The 14014-nt window shown below is 48.8% G+C and overlaps 1 protein-coding gene across 17 annotated transcripts in view; it reads left to right on the forward strand.

Moving 5' to 3' along the window:
- NIPBL (NIPBL cohesin loading factor) overlaps positions 1–14014 on the forward strand; it is a 1341000-nt gene that overhangs the window by 174975 nt on the left and 1152011 nt on the right. The gene's annotated exons all lie outside the window — the stretch shown is intronic.

Raw genomic sequence — 14014 nt, forward strand, 5'->3', positions numbered from 1 at the left:
AATGGCTACACTGAAAACTGGGAAGTTTGGTATCAAACTTCTCAGCACAATAAATGCACACTGATGCCAGTGTACATTTTATTGTAAAATACACCACAGAGGGCACCTTAGAGGTGCCCCCTGAAACTTAACCGACTATCTGTGTAGGCTGACTAGTTTTAGCAGCCTGCCACAAACCGAGACATGTTGCTGGCCCCATGGGGAGAGTGCCTTTGTCACTCTGAGGCCAGTAACAAAGCCTGCACTGGGTGGAGATGCTAACACCTCTCCCAGGCAGGAATTGTCACACGTGGCGGTGAGCCTCAAAGGCTCACCTCCTTTGTGCCAACCCAGCAGGACACTCCAGCTAGTGGAGTTGCCCGCCCCCTCCGGCCAGGCCCCACTTTTGGCGGCAAGGCCGGAGAAAATAATGAGAATAACAAGGAGGAGTCACTGGCCAGTCAGGACAGCCCCTAAGGTGTCCTGAGCTGAGGTGACTCTAACTTTTAGAAATCCTCCATCTTGCAGATGGAGGATTCCCCCAATAGGGTTAGGATTGTGACCCCCTCCCCTTGGGAGGAGGCACAAAGAGGGTGTACCCACCCTCAGGGCTAGTAGCCATTGGCTACTAACCCCCCAGACCTAAACACGCCCTTAAATTTAGTATTTAAGGGCTACCCTGAACCCTAGAAAATTAGATTCCTGCAACTACAAGAAGAAGGACTGCCTAGCTGAAAACCCCTGCAGCGGAAGACCAGAAGACTACAACTGCCTTGGCTCCAGAAACTCACCGGCCTGTCTCCTGCCTTCCAAAGATCCTGCTCCAGCGACGCCTTCCAAAGGGACCAGCGACCTCGACATCCTCTGAGGACTGCCCCTGCTTCGAAAAGACAAGAAACTCCCGAGGACAGCGGACCTGCTCCAAGAAAAGCTGCAACTTTGTTTCCAGCAGCTTTAAAGAACCCTGCAAGCTCCCCGCAAGAAGCGTGAGACTTGCAACACTGCACCCGGCGACCCCGACTCGGCTGGTGGCGACCCAACACCTCAGGAGGGACCCCAGGACTACTCTGATACTGTGAGTACCAAAACCTGTCCCCCCTGAGCCCCCACAGCGCCGCCTGCAGAGGGAATCCCGAGGCTTCCCCTGACCGCGACTCTTTGAACCTAAAGTCCCGACGCCTGGGAGAGACCCTGCACCCGCAGCCCCCAGGACCTGAAGGACCGGACTTTCACTGGAGAAGTGACCCCCAGGAGTCCCTCTCCCTTGCCCAAGTGGAGGTTTCCCCGAGGAATCCCCCCCCTTGCCTGCCTGCAGCGCTGAAGAGATCCCGAGATCTCTCATAGACTAACATTGAAAACCCGACGCTTGTTTCTACACTGCACCCGGCCGCCCCCGCGCTGCTGAGGGTGAAATTTCTGTGTGGACTTGTGTCCCCCCCGGTGCCCTACAAAACCCCCCTGGTCTGCCCTCCGAAGACGCGGGTACTTACCTGCAAGCAGACCGGAACCGGGGCACCCCCTTCTCTCCATTCTAGCCTATGTGTTTTGGGCACCACTTTGAACTCTGCACCTGACCGGCCCTGAGCTGCTGGTGTGGTGACTTTGGGGTTGCTCTGAACCCCCAACGGTGGGCTACCTTGGACCAAGAACTGAACCCTGTAAGTGTCCTACTTACCTGGTAAAACTAACAAAAACTTACCTCCCCCAGGAACTGTGAAAATTGCACTAAGTGTCCACTTTTTAAAACAGCTATTTGTCAATAACTTGAAAAGTATACATGCAATTTTGATGATTTGAAGTTCCTAAAGTACTTACCTGCAATACCTTTCGAATGAGATATTACATGTAGAATTTGAACCTGTGGTTCTTAAAATAAACTAAGAAAAGATATTTTTCTATATAAAAACCTATTGGCTGGATTTGTCTCTGAGTGTGTGTACCTCATTTATTGTCTTGTGTATGTACAACAAATGCTTAACACTACTCCTTGGATAAGCCTATTGCTCGACCACACTACCACAAAATAGAGCATTAGTATTATCTATTTTTACCACTATTTTACCTCTAAGGGGAACCCTTGGACTCTGTGCATGCTATTCCTTACTTTGAAATAGCACATACAGAGCCAACTTCCTACATTGGTGGATCAGCGGTGGGGTACAAGACTTTGCATTTGCTGGACTACTCAGCCAATACCTGATCACACGACAAATTCCAAAATTGTCATTAGAAATTCATTTTTGCAATTTGAAAGTTTTCTAAATTCTTAAAAGTCCTGCTAGGGCCTTGTGTGTTAAGTCCCTGTTTAGCATTGTCTTTTTAGAGTTTAAAAGTTTGTTAAAAGTTTGAATTAGATTCTAGAAACAGTTTTAGATTCTTAAAAAAAGTATTCCAACTCTTAGCAGAATAATGTCTGATACAGAGATGCAGGTGGTGGAACTCGACACCACACCTTACCTCCATCTTAAGATGAGGGAGCTAAGGTCTCTCTGTAATATCAAAAAAATAACCATTGGCTCCAGACCTACCAAAATTCAGCTCCAGGAGCTGTTGGCAGAGTTTGAAAAAGCCAACCCCTCTGATGATGACATCACAGAGGAAGAAATTAGTGACTTGGAGGCCAATGTCCCTCCTCCAGTCCTAAATAGGGAGAACAGGACCCCTCAAGTCCTGTCTCCAACTGTGTTAGTCAGAAATAATGAGTCCCTCACAGGAGGGTCCCACATTTCTGAAATCACTGAGGATGCTCTCAGTGAAGATGACCTCCTGTTAGCCAGGATGGCCAAAAGATTGGCTTTAGAGAGACAGCTCCTAGCCATAGAAAGGGAAAGACAAGAGATGGGCCTAGGACCCATCAATGGTGGCAGCAATATAAATAGGGTCAGAGATTCTCCTGACATGTTGAAAATCCCTAAAGGGATTGTAACTAAATATGAAGATGGTGATGACATCACCAAATGGTTCACAGCTTTTGAGAGGGCTTGTGTAACCAGAAAAGTGAACAGATCTCACTGGGGTGCTCTCCTTTGGGAAATGTTCACCGGAAAGTGTAGGGATAGACTCCTCACACTCTCTGGACAAGATGCAGAATCTTATGACCTCATGAAGGGTACCCTGATTGAGGGCTTTGGATTCTCCACTGAGGAGTACAGGATTAGGTTCAGGGGGGCTCAAAAATCCTCGAGCCAGACCTGGGTTGACTTTGTTGACTACTCAGTGAAAACACTAGATGGTTGGATTCAAGGCAGTGGTGTAAGTAATTATGATGGGCTGTACAATTTATTTGTGAAAGAACACCTGTTAAGTAATTGTTTCAATGATAAACTGCATCAGCATCTGGTAGACCTAGGACCAATTTCTCCCCAAGAATTGGGAAAGAAGGCGGACCATTGGGTCAAGACAAGGGTGTCCAAGACTTCAACAGGGGGTGACCAAAAGAAAGGGGTCACAAAGACTCCCCAGGGGAAGGGTGATGAGACAACCAAAACTAAAAATAGTAAAGAGTCTTCTACAGGCCCCCAAAAACCTGCACAGGAGGGTGGGCCCAGAGCCTCTTCACAAAACAATGGGTACAAGGGTAAAAACTTTGATCCCAAAAAGGCCTGGTGTCATAGCTGTAAACAGCATGGACACCAAACTGGAGACAAGGCCTGTCCCAAGAAAGATTCCACTCCAAACTCCCATCCAGGTAACACTGGTATGGCTAGTCTCCAAGTGGGATCAACAGTGTGCCCAGAGCAAATCAGGGTCCACACTGAAGCTACTCTAGTTTCTGAGGGTGGGGTGGATTTAGCCACACTAGCTGTCTGGCCGCCTAACATGCAAAAATACAGACAGCAACTCTTAATTAATGGGACTAGAATAGAGGGCCTGAGGGATACAGGTGCCAGTGTCACCATGGTGACAGAGAAACTGGTTTCCCCTGGCCAATACCTGACTGGAAAAACTTACACAGTCACCAACGCTGACAATCAGAGAAAAGTACATCCCATGGCAATGGTTACTTTAGAATGGGGAGGGGTCAATGGCCTGAAACAGGTGGTGGTCTCCTCAAATATCCCAGTGGACTGTCTGCTTGGAAATGACCTGGAGTCCTCAGCATGGGCTGAGGTAGAACTAAAAACCCATGCAGCAATGCTGGGTATCCCTGAACTGGTGTGTGTGAAAACAAGAGCACAGTGCAAGGCACAAGGTGAACAAGTAGAGCTGGAGTCTGGAAGAATGGCCCAGCCTACCAAGAGAACAGGAAAGTCAGTTGGGAAACCAACTGCAACACAGCAAAAGAAAGGGAACCTCTCTTCTCAGGAAGAAGTTCTGCCCTCTGAGGGAACTGAGCCTTTGGAGCTTGAACCTTACCAGGTTGAGCTCTTAGGCCCAGGGGGACCCTCAAGGGAGGAGCTGTGTAAGGGACAAGAAACCTGTCCCTCTCTTGAAGGCCTTAGGCAGCAAGCTGCTGAAGAGTCCAAAGGCAAGAAAAATGGAACACATAGGGTCTATTGGGAAGATGGACTCCTGTAAACTGAGGCCAGAGACCCCAAACCTGGTGCCACTAGGAGAGTGGTAGTGCCTCAGCTGTTCAGGAAGTTCATCCTAACATTGGCCCATGACATTCCCCTTGCTGGACATTTGGGACAAACCAAGACGTGGGAGAGGTTAGTCAACCACTTCTACTGGCCCAATATGTCCAACATGGTTAAGGAGTTTTGCCTCTCCTGCCCCACCTGTCAAGCCAGTGGTAAGACAGGTGGGCATCCAAAGGCCCCCCTCATTCCACTTCCAGTGGTGGGGGTTCCCTTTGAAAGAGTGGGTGTGGACATAGTTGGTCCACTGGAACCTCCCACAGCCTCAGGAAATATGTATATCCTGGTAGTAGTGGATCATGCTACCAGGTATCCTGAAGCTATTCCCCTTAGGTCGACTACTGCCCCTGCAGTAGCCAAGGCCCTCATTGGTATCTTTACCAGAGTGGGTTTCCCTAAGGAGGTGGTGTCTGACAGGGGTACCAACTTCATGTCAGCATACCTAAAGCACATGTGGAATGAGTGTGGAGTGACTTATAAATTCACTACACCATACCACCCACAAACTAATGGCTTGGTTGAGAGATTCAACAAGACATTAAAAGGCATGATCATGGGGCTCCCAGAAAAGCTCAAAAGGAGATGGGATGTCCTCTTGCCATGTCTGCTTTTCGCTTACAGAGAGGTGCCACAGAAGGGAGTAGGATTCTCACCCTTTGAACTTCTGTTTGGTCATCCTGTGAGGGGACCACTTGCTCTTGTTAAAGAGGGCTGGGAGAGACCTCTCCATGAGCCAAAACAAGACATAGTGGACTATGTACTTGGCCTTCGCTCTAGAATGGCAGAGTACATGGAAAAGGCAACCAAAAACCTTGAGGCCAGCCAACAGCTCCAGAAGTTTTGGTATGACCAAAAGGCTGCACTGGTTGAGTTCCAACCAGGGCAGAAAGTCTGGGTTCTGGAGCCTGTGGCTCCCAGGGCACTCCAGGACAAATGGAGTGGCCCTTACCCAGTACTAGAGAGGAAGAGTCAGGTCACCTACTTGGTGGACCTGGGCACAAGCAGGAGCCCCAAGAGGGTGATCCATGTAAACCGCCTTAAGCTCTTCCACGACAGGGCTGATGTCAATCTGTTGATGGTAACAGATGAGGATCAGGAGGCAGAGAGTGAACCTCTCCCTGATCTTCTGTCATCAGACCCAAAAGATGGTACAGTAGATGGAGTGATCTACTCAGACACCCTCTCTGGCCAACAGCAAGCTGATTGTAGGAGAGTCCTACAACAGTTTCCTGAACTCTTCTCCTTAACCCCTGGTCAGACACACCTGTGTACCCATGATGTGGACACAGGAGACAGCATGCCTGTCAAGAACAAAATCTTTAGACAATCTGACCATGTTAAAGAAAGCATCAAGGTGGAAGTCCACAAGATGCTGGAATTGGGAGTAATTGAGCGCTCTGACAGCCCCTGGGCTAGCCCAGTGGTCTTAGTCCCCAAACCTCACACCAAAGATGGAAAGAAAGAGATGAGGTTTTGTGTGGACTACAGAGGGCTCAATTCTGTCACCAAGACAGATGCTCATCCAATTCCAAGAGCTGATGAGCTCATTGATAAATTAGGTGCTGCCAAATTTCTAAGTACCTTTGACTTGACAGCAGGGTACTGGCAAATAAAAATGGCACCTGGAGCAAAAGAAAAGACAGCATTCTCCACACCTGATGGGCATTATCAGTTTACTGTTATGCCCTTTGGTTTAAAGAATGCCCCTGCCACCTTCCAAAGGTTGGTGAATCAAGTCCTTGCTGGCTTGGAGTCCTTTAGCACAGCTTATCTTGATGATATTGCTGTCTTTAGCTCCACCTGGCAGGATCACCTGGTCCACCTGAGGAAGGTTTTGAAGGCTCTGCAATCTGCAGGCCTCTCTATCAAGGCATCCAAATGCCAGATAGGGCAGGGAACTGTGGTTTACTTGGGACACCTTGTAGGTGGAGGCCAAGTTCAGCCACTCCAACCCAAGATCCAGACTATTCTGGACTGGGTAGCTCCAAAAACCCAGACTCAAGTCAGGGCATTCCTTGGCTTGACTGGGTATTACAGGAGGTTTGTGAAGGGATATGGATCCATTGTGACAGCCCTCACTGAACTCACCTCCAAGAAAATGCCCAAGAAAGTAAACTGGACTGTGGACTGCCAACAGGCCTTTGACACCCTGAAACAGGCAATGTGCTCAGCACCAGTTCTCAAAGCTCCAGATTATTCTAAGCAGTTCATTGTGCAGACTGATGCCTCTGAACATGGGATAGGGGCAGTTTTGTCCCAAACAAATGATGATGGCCTTGACCAGCCTGTTGCTTTCATTAGCAGGAGGTTACTCCCCAGGGAGCAGCGTTGGAGTGCCATTGAGAGGGAGGCCTTTGCTGTGGTTTGGTCCCTGAAGAAGCTGAGACCATACCTCTTTGGGACTCACTTCCTAGTTCAAACTGACCACAGACCTCTCAAATGGCTGATGCAAATGAAAGGTGAAAATCCTAAACTGTTGAGGTGGTCCATCTCCCTACAGGGAATGGACTTTATAGTGGAACACAGACCTGGGACTGCCCATGCCAATGCAGATGGCCTTTCCAGGTTCTTCCACTTAGAAAATGAAGACTCTCTTGGGAAAGGTTAGTCTCATCCTCTTTCGTTTGGGGGGGGGGTTGTGTAAGGAAATGCCTCCTTGGCATGGTTGCCCCCTGACTTTTTGCCTTTGCTGATGCTATGTTTACAATTGAAAGTGTGCTGAGGCCTGCTAACCAGGCCCCAGCACCAGTGTTCTTTCCCTAACCTGTACTTTTGTATCCACAATTGGCAGACCCTGGCATCCAGATAAGTCCCTTGTAACTGGTACTTCTAGTACCAAGGGCCCTGATGCCAAGGAAGGTCTCTAAAGGCTGCAGCATGTCTTATGCCACCCTGGAGACCTGTCACTCAGCACAGACACACTGCTTGCCAGCTTGTGTGTGCTAGTGAGGACAAAACGAGTAAGTCGACATGGCACTCCCCTCAGGGTGCCATGCCAGCCTCTCACTGCCTATGCAGTATAGGTAAGACACCCCTCTAGCAGGCCTTACAGCCCTAAGGCAGGGTGCACTATACCATAGGTGAGGGTACCAGTGCATGAGCATGGTACCCCTACAGTGTCTAAACAAAACCTTAGACATTGTAAGTGCAGGGTAGCCATAAGAGTATATGGTCTGGGAGTCTGTCAAACACGAACTCCACAGCACCATAATGGCTACACTGAAAACTGGGAAGTTTGGTATCAAACTTCTCAGCACAATAAATGCACACTGATGCCAGTGTACATTTTATTGTAAAATACACCACAGAGGGCACCTTAGAGGTGCCCCCTGAAACTTAACCGACTATCTGTGTAGGCTGACTAGTTTTAGCAGCCTGCCACAAACCGAGACATGTTGCTGGCCCCATGGGGAGAGTGCCTTTGTCACTCTGAGGCCAGTAACAAAGCCTGCACTGGGTGGAGATGCTAACACCTCTCCCAGGCAGGAATTGTCACACCTGGCGGTGAGCCTCAAAGGCTCACCTCCTTTGTGCCAACCCAGCAGGACACTCCAGCTAGTGGAGTTGCCCGCCCCCTCCGGCCAGGCCCCACTTTTGGCGGCAAGGCCGGAGAAAATAATGAGAATAACAAGGAGGAGTCACTGGCCAGTCAGGACAGCCCCTAAGGTGTCCTGAGCTGAGGTGACTCTAACTTTTAGAAATCCTCCATCTTGCAGATGGAGGATTCCCCCAATAGGGTTAGGATTGTGACCCCCTCCCCTTGGGAGGAGGCACAAAGAGGGTGTACCCACCCTCAGGGCTAGTAGCCATTGGCTACTAACCCCCCAGACCTAAACACGCCCTTAAATTTAGTATTTAAGGGCTACCCTGAACCCTAGAAAATTAGATTCCTGCAACTACAAGAAGAAGGACTGCCTAGCTGAAAACCCCTGCAGCGGAAGACCAGAAGACGACAACTGCCTTGGCTCCAGAAACTCACCGGCCTGTCTCCTGCCTTCCAAAGATCCTGCTCCAGCGACGCCTTCCAAAGGGACCAGCGACCTCGACATCCTCTGAGGACTGCCCCTGCTTCGAAAAGACAAGAAACTCCCGAGGACAGCGGACCTGCTCCAAGAAAAGCTGCAACTTTGTTTCCAGCAGCTTTAAAGAACCCTGCAAGCTCCCCGCAAGAAGCGTGAGACTTGCAACACTGCACCCGGCGACCCCGACTCGGCTGGTGGCGACCCAACACCTCAGGAGGGACCCCAGGACTACTCTGATACTGTGAGTACCAAAACCTGTCCCCCCTGAGCCCCCACAGCGCCGCCTGCAGAGGGAATCCCGAGGCTTCCCCTGACCGCGACTCTTTGAACCTAAAGTCCCGACGCCTGGGAGAGACCCTGCACCCGCAGCCCCCAGGACCTGAAGGACCGGACTTTCACTGGAGAAGTGACCCCCAGGAGTCCCTCTCCCTTGCCCAAGTGGAGGTTTCCCCGAGGAATCCCCCCCTTGCCTGCCTGCAGCGCTGAAGAGATCCCGAGATCTCTCATAGACTAACATTGAAAACCCGACGCTTGTTTCTACACTGCACCCGGCCGCCCCCGCGCTGCTGAGGGTGAAATTTCTGTGTGGACTTGTGTCCCCCCCGGTGCCCTACAAAACCCCCCTGGTCTGCCCTCCGAAGACGCGGGTACTTACCTGCAAGCAGACCGGAACCGGGGCACCCCCTTCTCTCCATTCTAGCCTATGTGTTTTGGGCACCACTTTGAACTCTGCACCTGACCGGCCCTGAGCTGCTGGTGTGGTGACTTTGGGGTTGCTCTGAACCCCCAACGGTGGGCTACCTTGGACCAAGAACTGAACCCTGTAAGTGTCCTACTTACCTGGTAAAACTAACAAAAACTTACCTCCCCCAGGAACTGTGAAAATTGCACTGTGTCCACTTTTTAAAACCGCTATTTGTCAATAACTTGAAAAGTATACATGCAATTTTGATGATTTGAAGTTCCTAAAGTACTTACCTGCAATACCTTTCGAATGAGATATTACATGTAGAATTTGAACCTGTGGTTCTTAAAATAAACTAAGAAAAGATATTTTTCTATATAAAAACCTATTGGCTGGATTTGTCTCTGAGTGTGTGTACCTCATTTATTGTCTTGTGTATGTACAACAAATGCTTAACACTACTCCTTGGATAAGCCTATTGCTCGACCACACTACCACAAAATAGAGCATTAGTATTATCTATTTTTACCACTATTTTACCTCTAAGGGGAACCCTTGGACTCTGTGCATGCTATTCCTTACTTTGAAATAGCACATACAGAGCCAACTTCCTACAAGGCCCCTTTAATTTTTATGTGCTTCAGTCTCCACCACCATGTATGTTACATACTGAGTGCCTCTGTGCTAAGTGGACATGTGCCTGACTAAACCTAGATTCTTCAGGAGCTTTAGGAAAGGGCTATAATTTGTCATCAAATTGCATATATGGAAATTAAATCTAGTTGATAAGGATGGTGCTCCCATCATTTTTTAACTGATCTAAAGTCCAGAAAGCCCCACCTTCATTAAGATCGCCCAAATGGTTGATATGACGCTTTGTTACTTTCATGCTCTTACGGTGACAATTCCTCATAGCACATTTTGCATTCTGCACATAATACTGGGCAGCTTTCTGTGAAACAAAGGGAGACGGCGAACTACAGCTCCCAGTGGGTCATTTCTTGGCCTATAGATGTCTAACTGCGGAGCTTGAGGGACTCTGGCAGATCGGACACAGAACCTAATGCCCAGCTGATTGTGCAGGCTCTGCATATGGTAGGTGCTGGATGTCACCTGATAACACGACTGAGCTGCGCCTTTTCCCAACACACATAGGATCCCCTGCTTCCGCTCTGCAGAGCCTGGCTGTGAGTGGACTCATGGTCTTTGTCATCCAAAGAATGGGATAGAACTCTCCTCTATCCGAGAGATTCCAATACATTCAACCTAATGTACTACAGAGTCTATCTTACCTCAGCGAGACTCCACAGACTTTTCTCTGACTCTTCCCTCAAATAGCCCATGATGCATGGGACCAGGGGCCGATATAATAGACATGCTCTAGAACTGCCCCGTAGCGCAGGGCCTCTGGCTAGTGGTAAAGGACAAATTGACAGACCTCACAAGTTGCATTGCCCGTCATACTGTGGCCACCTGTCTGTTAGTCTGCCTGTTTTATATAGTCTGCTAGGGCTATATAAGAATAGGCAGGCGGGAATTGCTACCACCTGTTTCAGTGATAAAACAATGCTCATAACTCGTTGTAGTGATGGTTTCTTCATTCCTGAATGCCTCACGCTATGTCTTCTCGCGGATGTGAGAATGACTGAGTGGCATTCGAGAATGTGGAGATCGGCGAGGATTGAGGGATGGCGGTTAGCTCGTTTGCTAGCACTGCGTGTCTCCTTTTTACTAATGGAATAAAAGACAGATGAAGTACACTAAGTCTCTACGTGGCATCTTTACACTCGTACATATATCACTATGCACAGGAAAGCCAGAGTGTTACCCGGGATGGAATGATGAAGTGCAGGTATGCTTACATGGGGTAAGGCAGAAGCAACAGCTCTGAGACGGGAAGAGGCACTTGGCATGCAAAAGAACACGTTAGCAGCAGACTGGGAAGAATGGCTAGAAAGCTTACAACCATCCAACCACCCATAGGCGATTAAGGACGTTAGCGTTCTATGGTACCTCCTGGTGGCTATGAACACTTTATTCGGATAGATGAACATCGAGCATGGGGCAGATGGGGGTGCGCATCAATATACTATCCCCTTTGATTCTGAGGATGGCTGGGGGCTGTCCTCTGCTATGGTGCTTATGTGCTGAGGACAGCCCCCAGCCGTCCTCTGCATATGTGTAGGAAATCCCTCTGATACATGCACCAGAGGATTTCCTTTCTGCAAAAACAGCAGCGGGAGGCTGTTTTTGTTTTTCAGTGAAATGACGAACAGCGAGCATGTTGCACGGATGTCATTTCACTGAAACTGAAATGAGCCGATAGGCTCATTTCACTTTCCCTGCCTCGGTGCTCAGGTTATTTCAGTCCCCTGAACACAGAGGCAGATGGGAGAGGTATCGTTGAGAAGGGGGGAGTCTCCCTTTTCCAATGGTACCCCTCCCAAGTGGATCCTTGCTTGGGATTTGCCCAAGGAGGGCGATTCTCAAGCAGGGATACACCCTCTAGGTACTAGGGAGGGAGGGGGCAGCCCCGTGGGCAAGGGCTTTTGCTCCCCTCAATAATTGTGGACATAGTCTTTCTGCTCCCCTCCCGTGGGAAGGGGGTGGGGTAGAAAGCCCACTAGATCACTAGGGATTTTTGTTTGTTTACGGGTGGGGTGGGCCATGATGACCCTATCAATTGCCCCCAACCCCCACTCCTGAAAAAAGTGGTCAGTCTGCCCCCTCCCCCAGATCCCCTCCTCCAGGGAGGGAAGGGGGTGTCGGGGGGGGAGGGAGATAGGGGTGGAAATCCCACTAGGACACAGATTTATTTTATTTTTATTTTTTAATCTTGTGGGGGCAATAGCCCCTGATCTGCCTCCCAGGGGCAGAAAGCCTGCTAGGCATCAGGGGCTATTAGGAGTGGGGGCTGCCCAGAATGGGCATGGTAATGCCCCTCTCCCCTTCCCACCACACATAATGGGCAGTCTTTCTGCCCACCCTGCTGCCTAAAGCATCTCATCCCAAGGGCAAGGAAACAGAGATTTTCGGTGTTGATTTCACATATGGGCCTGCAGAGCTGGGCTAACACCCAATATCATTCCACTTACAGTGGTAAGCGGCTGCACTTTTTAGGCTTGGGTAGGCTTCTATCTGGAAAAACCTACCAGACCCAGTCACTTCAGAAAAGTAGACACACCATTTTCTTACCCACTATGCCCTGCAAAACTCACTTTGCCTGAAGTCTCACATTTACCCTACATTTTGGTGATGGAAACGTCTAAATCTGCGGAAACCTACAAAATTCCTGCCACGCAGCATTGCGCTACCTGTGCTGATAAATGCTCTACCCACTTATGTGGCTGGCCTTAGTGCCAGCTACAGGAACGGGTCCAACCGAGATCAATAGGTGTCTCCACGCAAGTGCTTCCATTGTCCTTGGTTTGATCCTGTTGCAGCCCTAGTGAGGCAGTATTTTTATTGGACCAGGTGGGGCAGTGCTGGGTGGTAGGAATTTTGTGAATTCCTGCAGATTACGGAAGTTTCCATGACCGAAAGGAAAATGGATGACTTCAGGAAAAGTGAGGTTTGCAGGACAGTGTAGGTGAAAAACCCTAATGGTATCCACACAAGTCACACCGTTCTAGATTCCCTTAGGTGTCTAGTTTTCAAAATGTACAGGTTGGCTAGGTTTCCTTAGGTGCTGGCTGAGGTAGGGTCCAAAATCTAGAGCTACCCACCATTTTGTGTTTTGGGCCTTTTCCGGTCGTGAGCACTAGGACTTACCCACGCAAGTGTGGTACCATTTGTATTGGGAGACTTGAGGGAATGCTGGGTGGATGGAATTTTGTGGTTCCCCACAGTTTCAAGAACTTTCCATCACAGAAATGTGAGGCAAATGTGTTTTTTAATGTTTTTTTTATTTTGATACAAATTTTGTAATTTGCAAAAGATTCTGGTTGATGGGACCTGTGGAGAGCCCCACAAGACACCCAATCCTGGATTTCCCTAGGTATCTAGTTTTTAAAAAATTTACATGTTTGCTAGGTTTCCCAAGGTCCGGCTGACCTACAGCCCAAAATGAGTCTGTTTTCAGTGGAAAAATGTGATGTGTCCACGTTGTATTTTGGGGTGTTTCCTGTTGCGGGCAATAGGTCTAACCACACAAGTGAGGTACCATTTTTATCAGGCAACTTGCGGGAACATAATAGCAGAACAAGTGTTATTACCAGTTGTCTGTTTGCTTTTGTGCCTTGCAAAAGTAAGACTGTGTAAAAGTAATTTTGCGAAATGCCCTTTAATTCACATGCTAGAAAGGCCAAGATCTCTAAGATAGTAGCAATTTGCCCCCCCCACCCCCACCCCCCTTTGAAGTGTGGGGTGTGCCATTCTCTGTTTATGCCTCACCCTCTTCGTTTTTGGCACAAATAGAGCGCAGGTGAGACAGTACTCACTTCAGTGGTCCAGAGGAAGACAAATATTGCACACAGGATGTTAGTCCTTCTGGGCGTACATAAGGTGGCAACTTTTACAGAATTGAAAAGGAGCCTTTTCCAATACGCCACATGGGGAGCCCCCTGTTTGGACCTTCTTGGCGATCCGTTGGTGGAAGAAAATGAAATTTATCTGATCGGCGATGGTGTGGTTTTTTTTTTTTCTTCTTTTTTTTCTTTTTTTTTTTTTACTCGTCAAATTTCTCCTACTTTGCCGACTTTCTTCACAATTTTCTCGCAATTCTTTGAAGCTCCTCAGTAAGCTGAAAA

This window comes from Pleurodeles waltl, chromosome 1_1, assembly GCF_031143425.1.
Source record: "Pleurodeles waltl isolate 20211129_DDA chromosome 1_1, aPleWal1.hap1.20221129, whole genome shotgun sequence".
NCBI lineage: Eukaryota > Metazoa > Chordata > Amphibia > Caudata > Salamandridae > Pleurodeles > Pleurodeles waltl.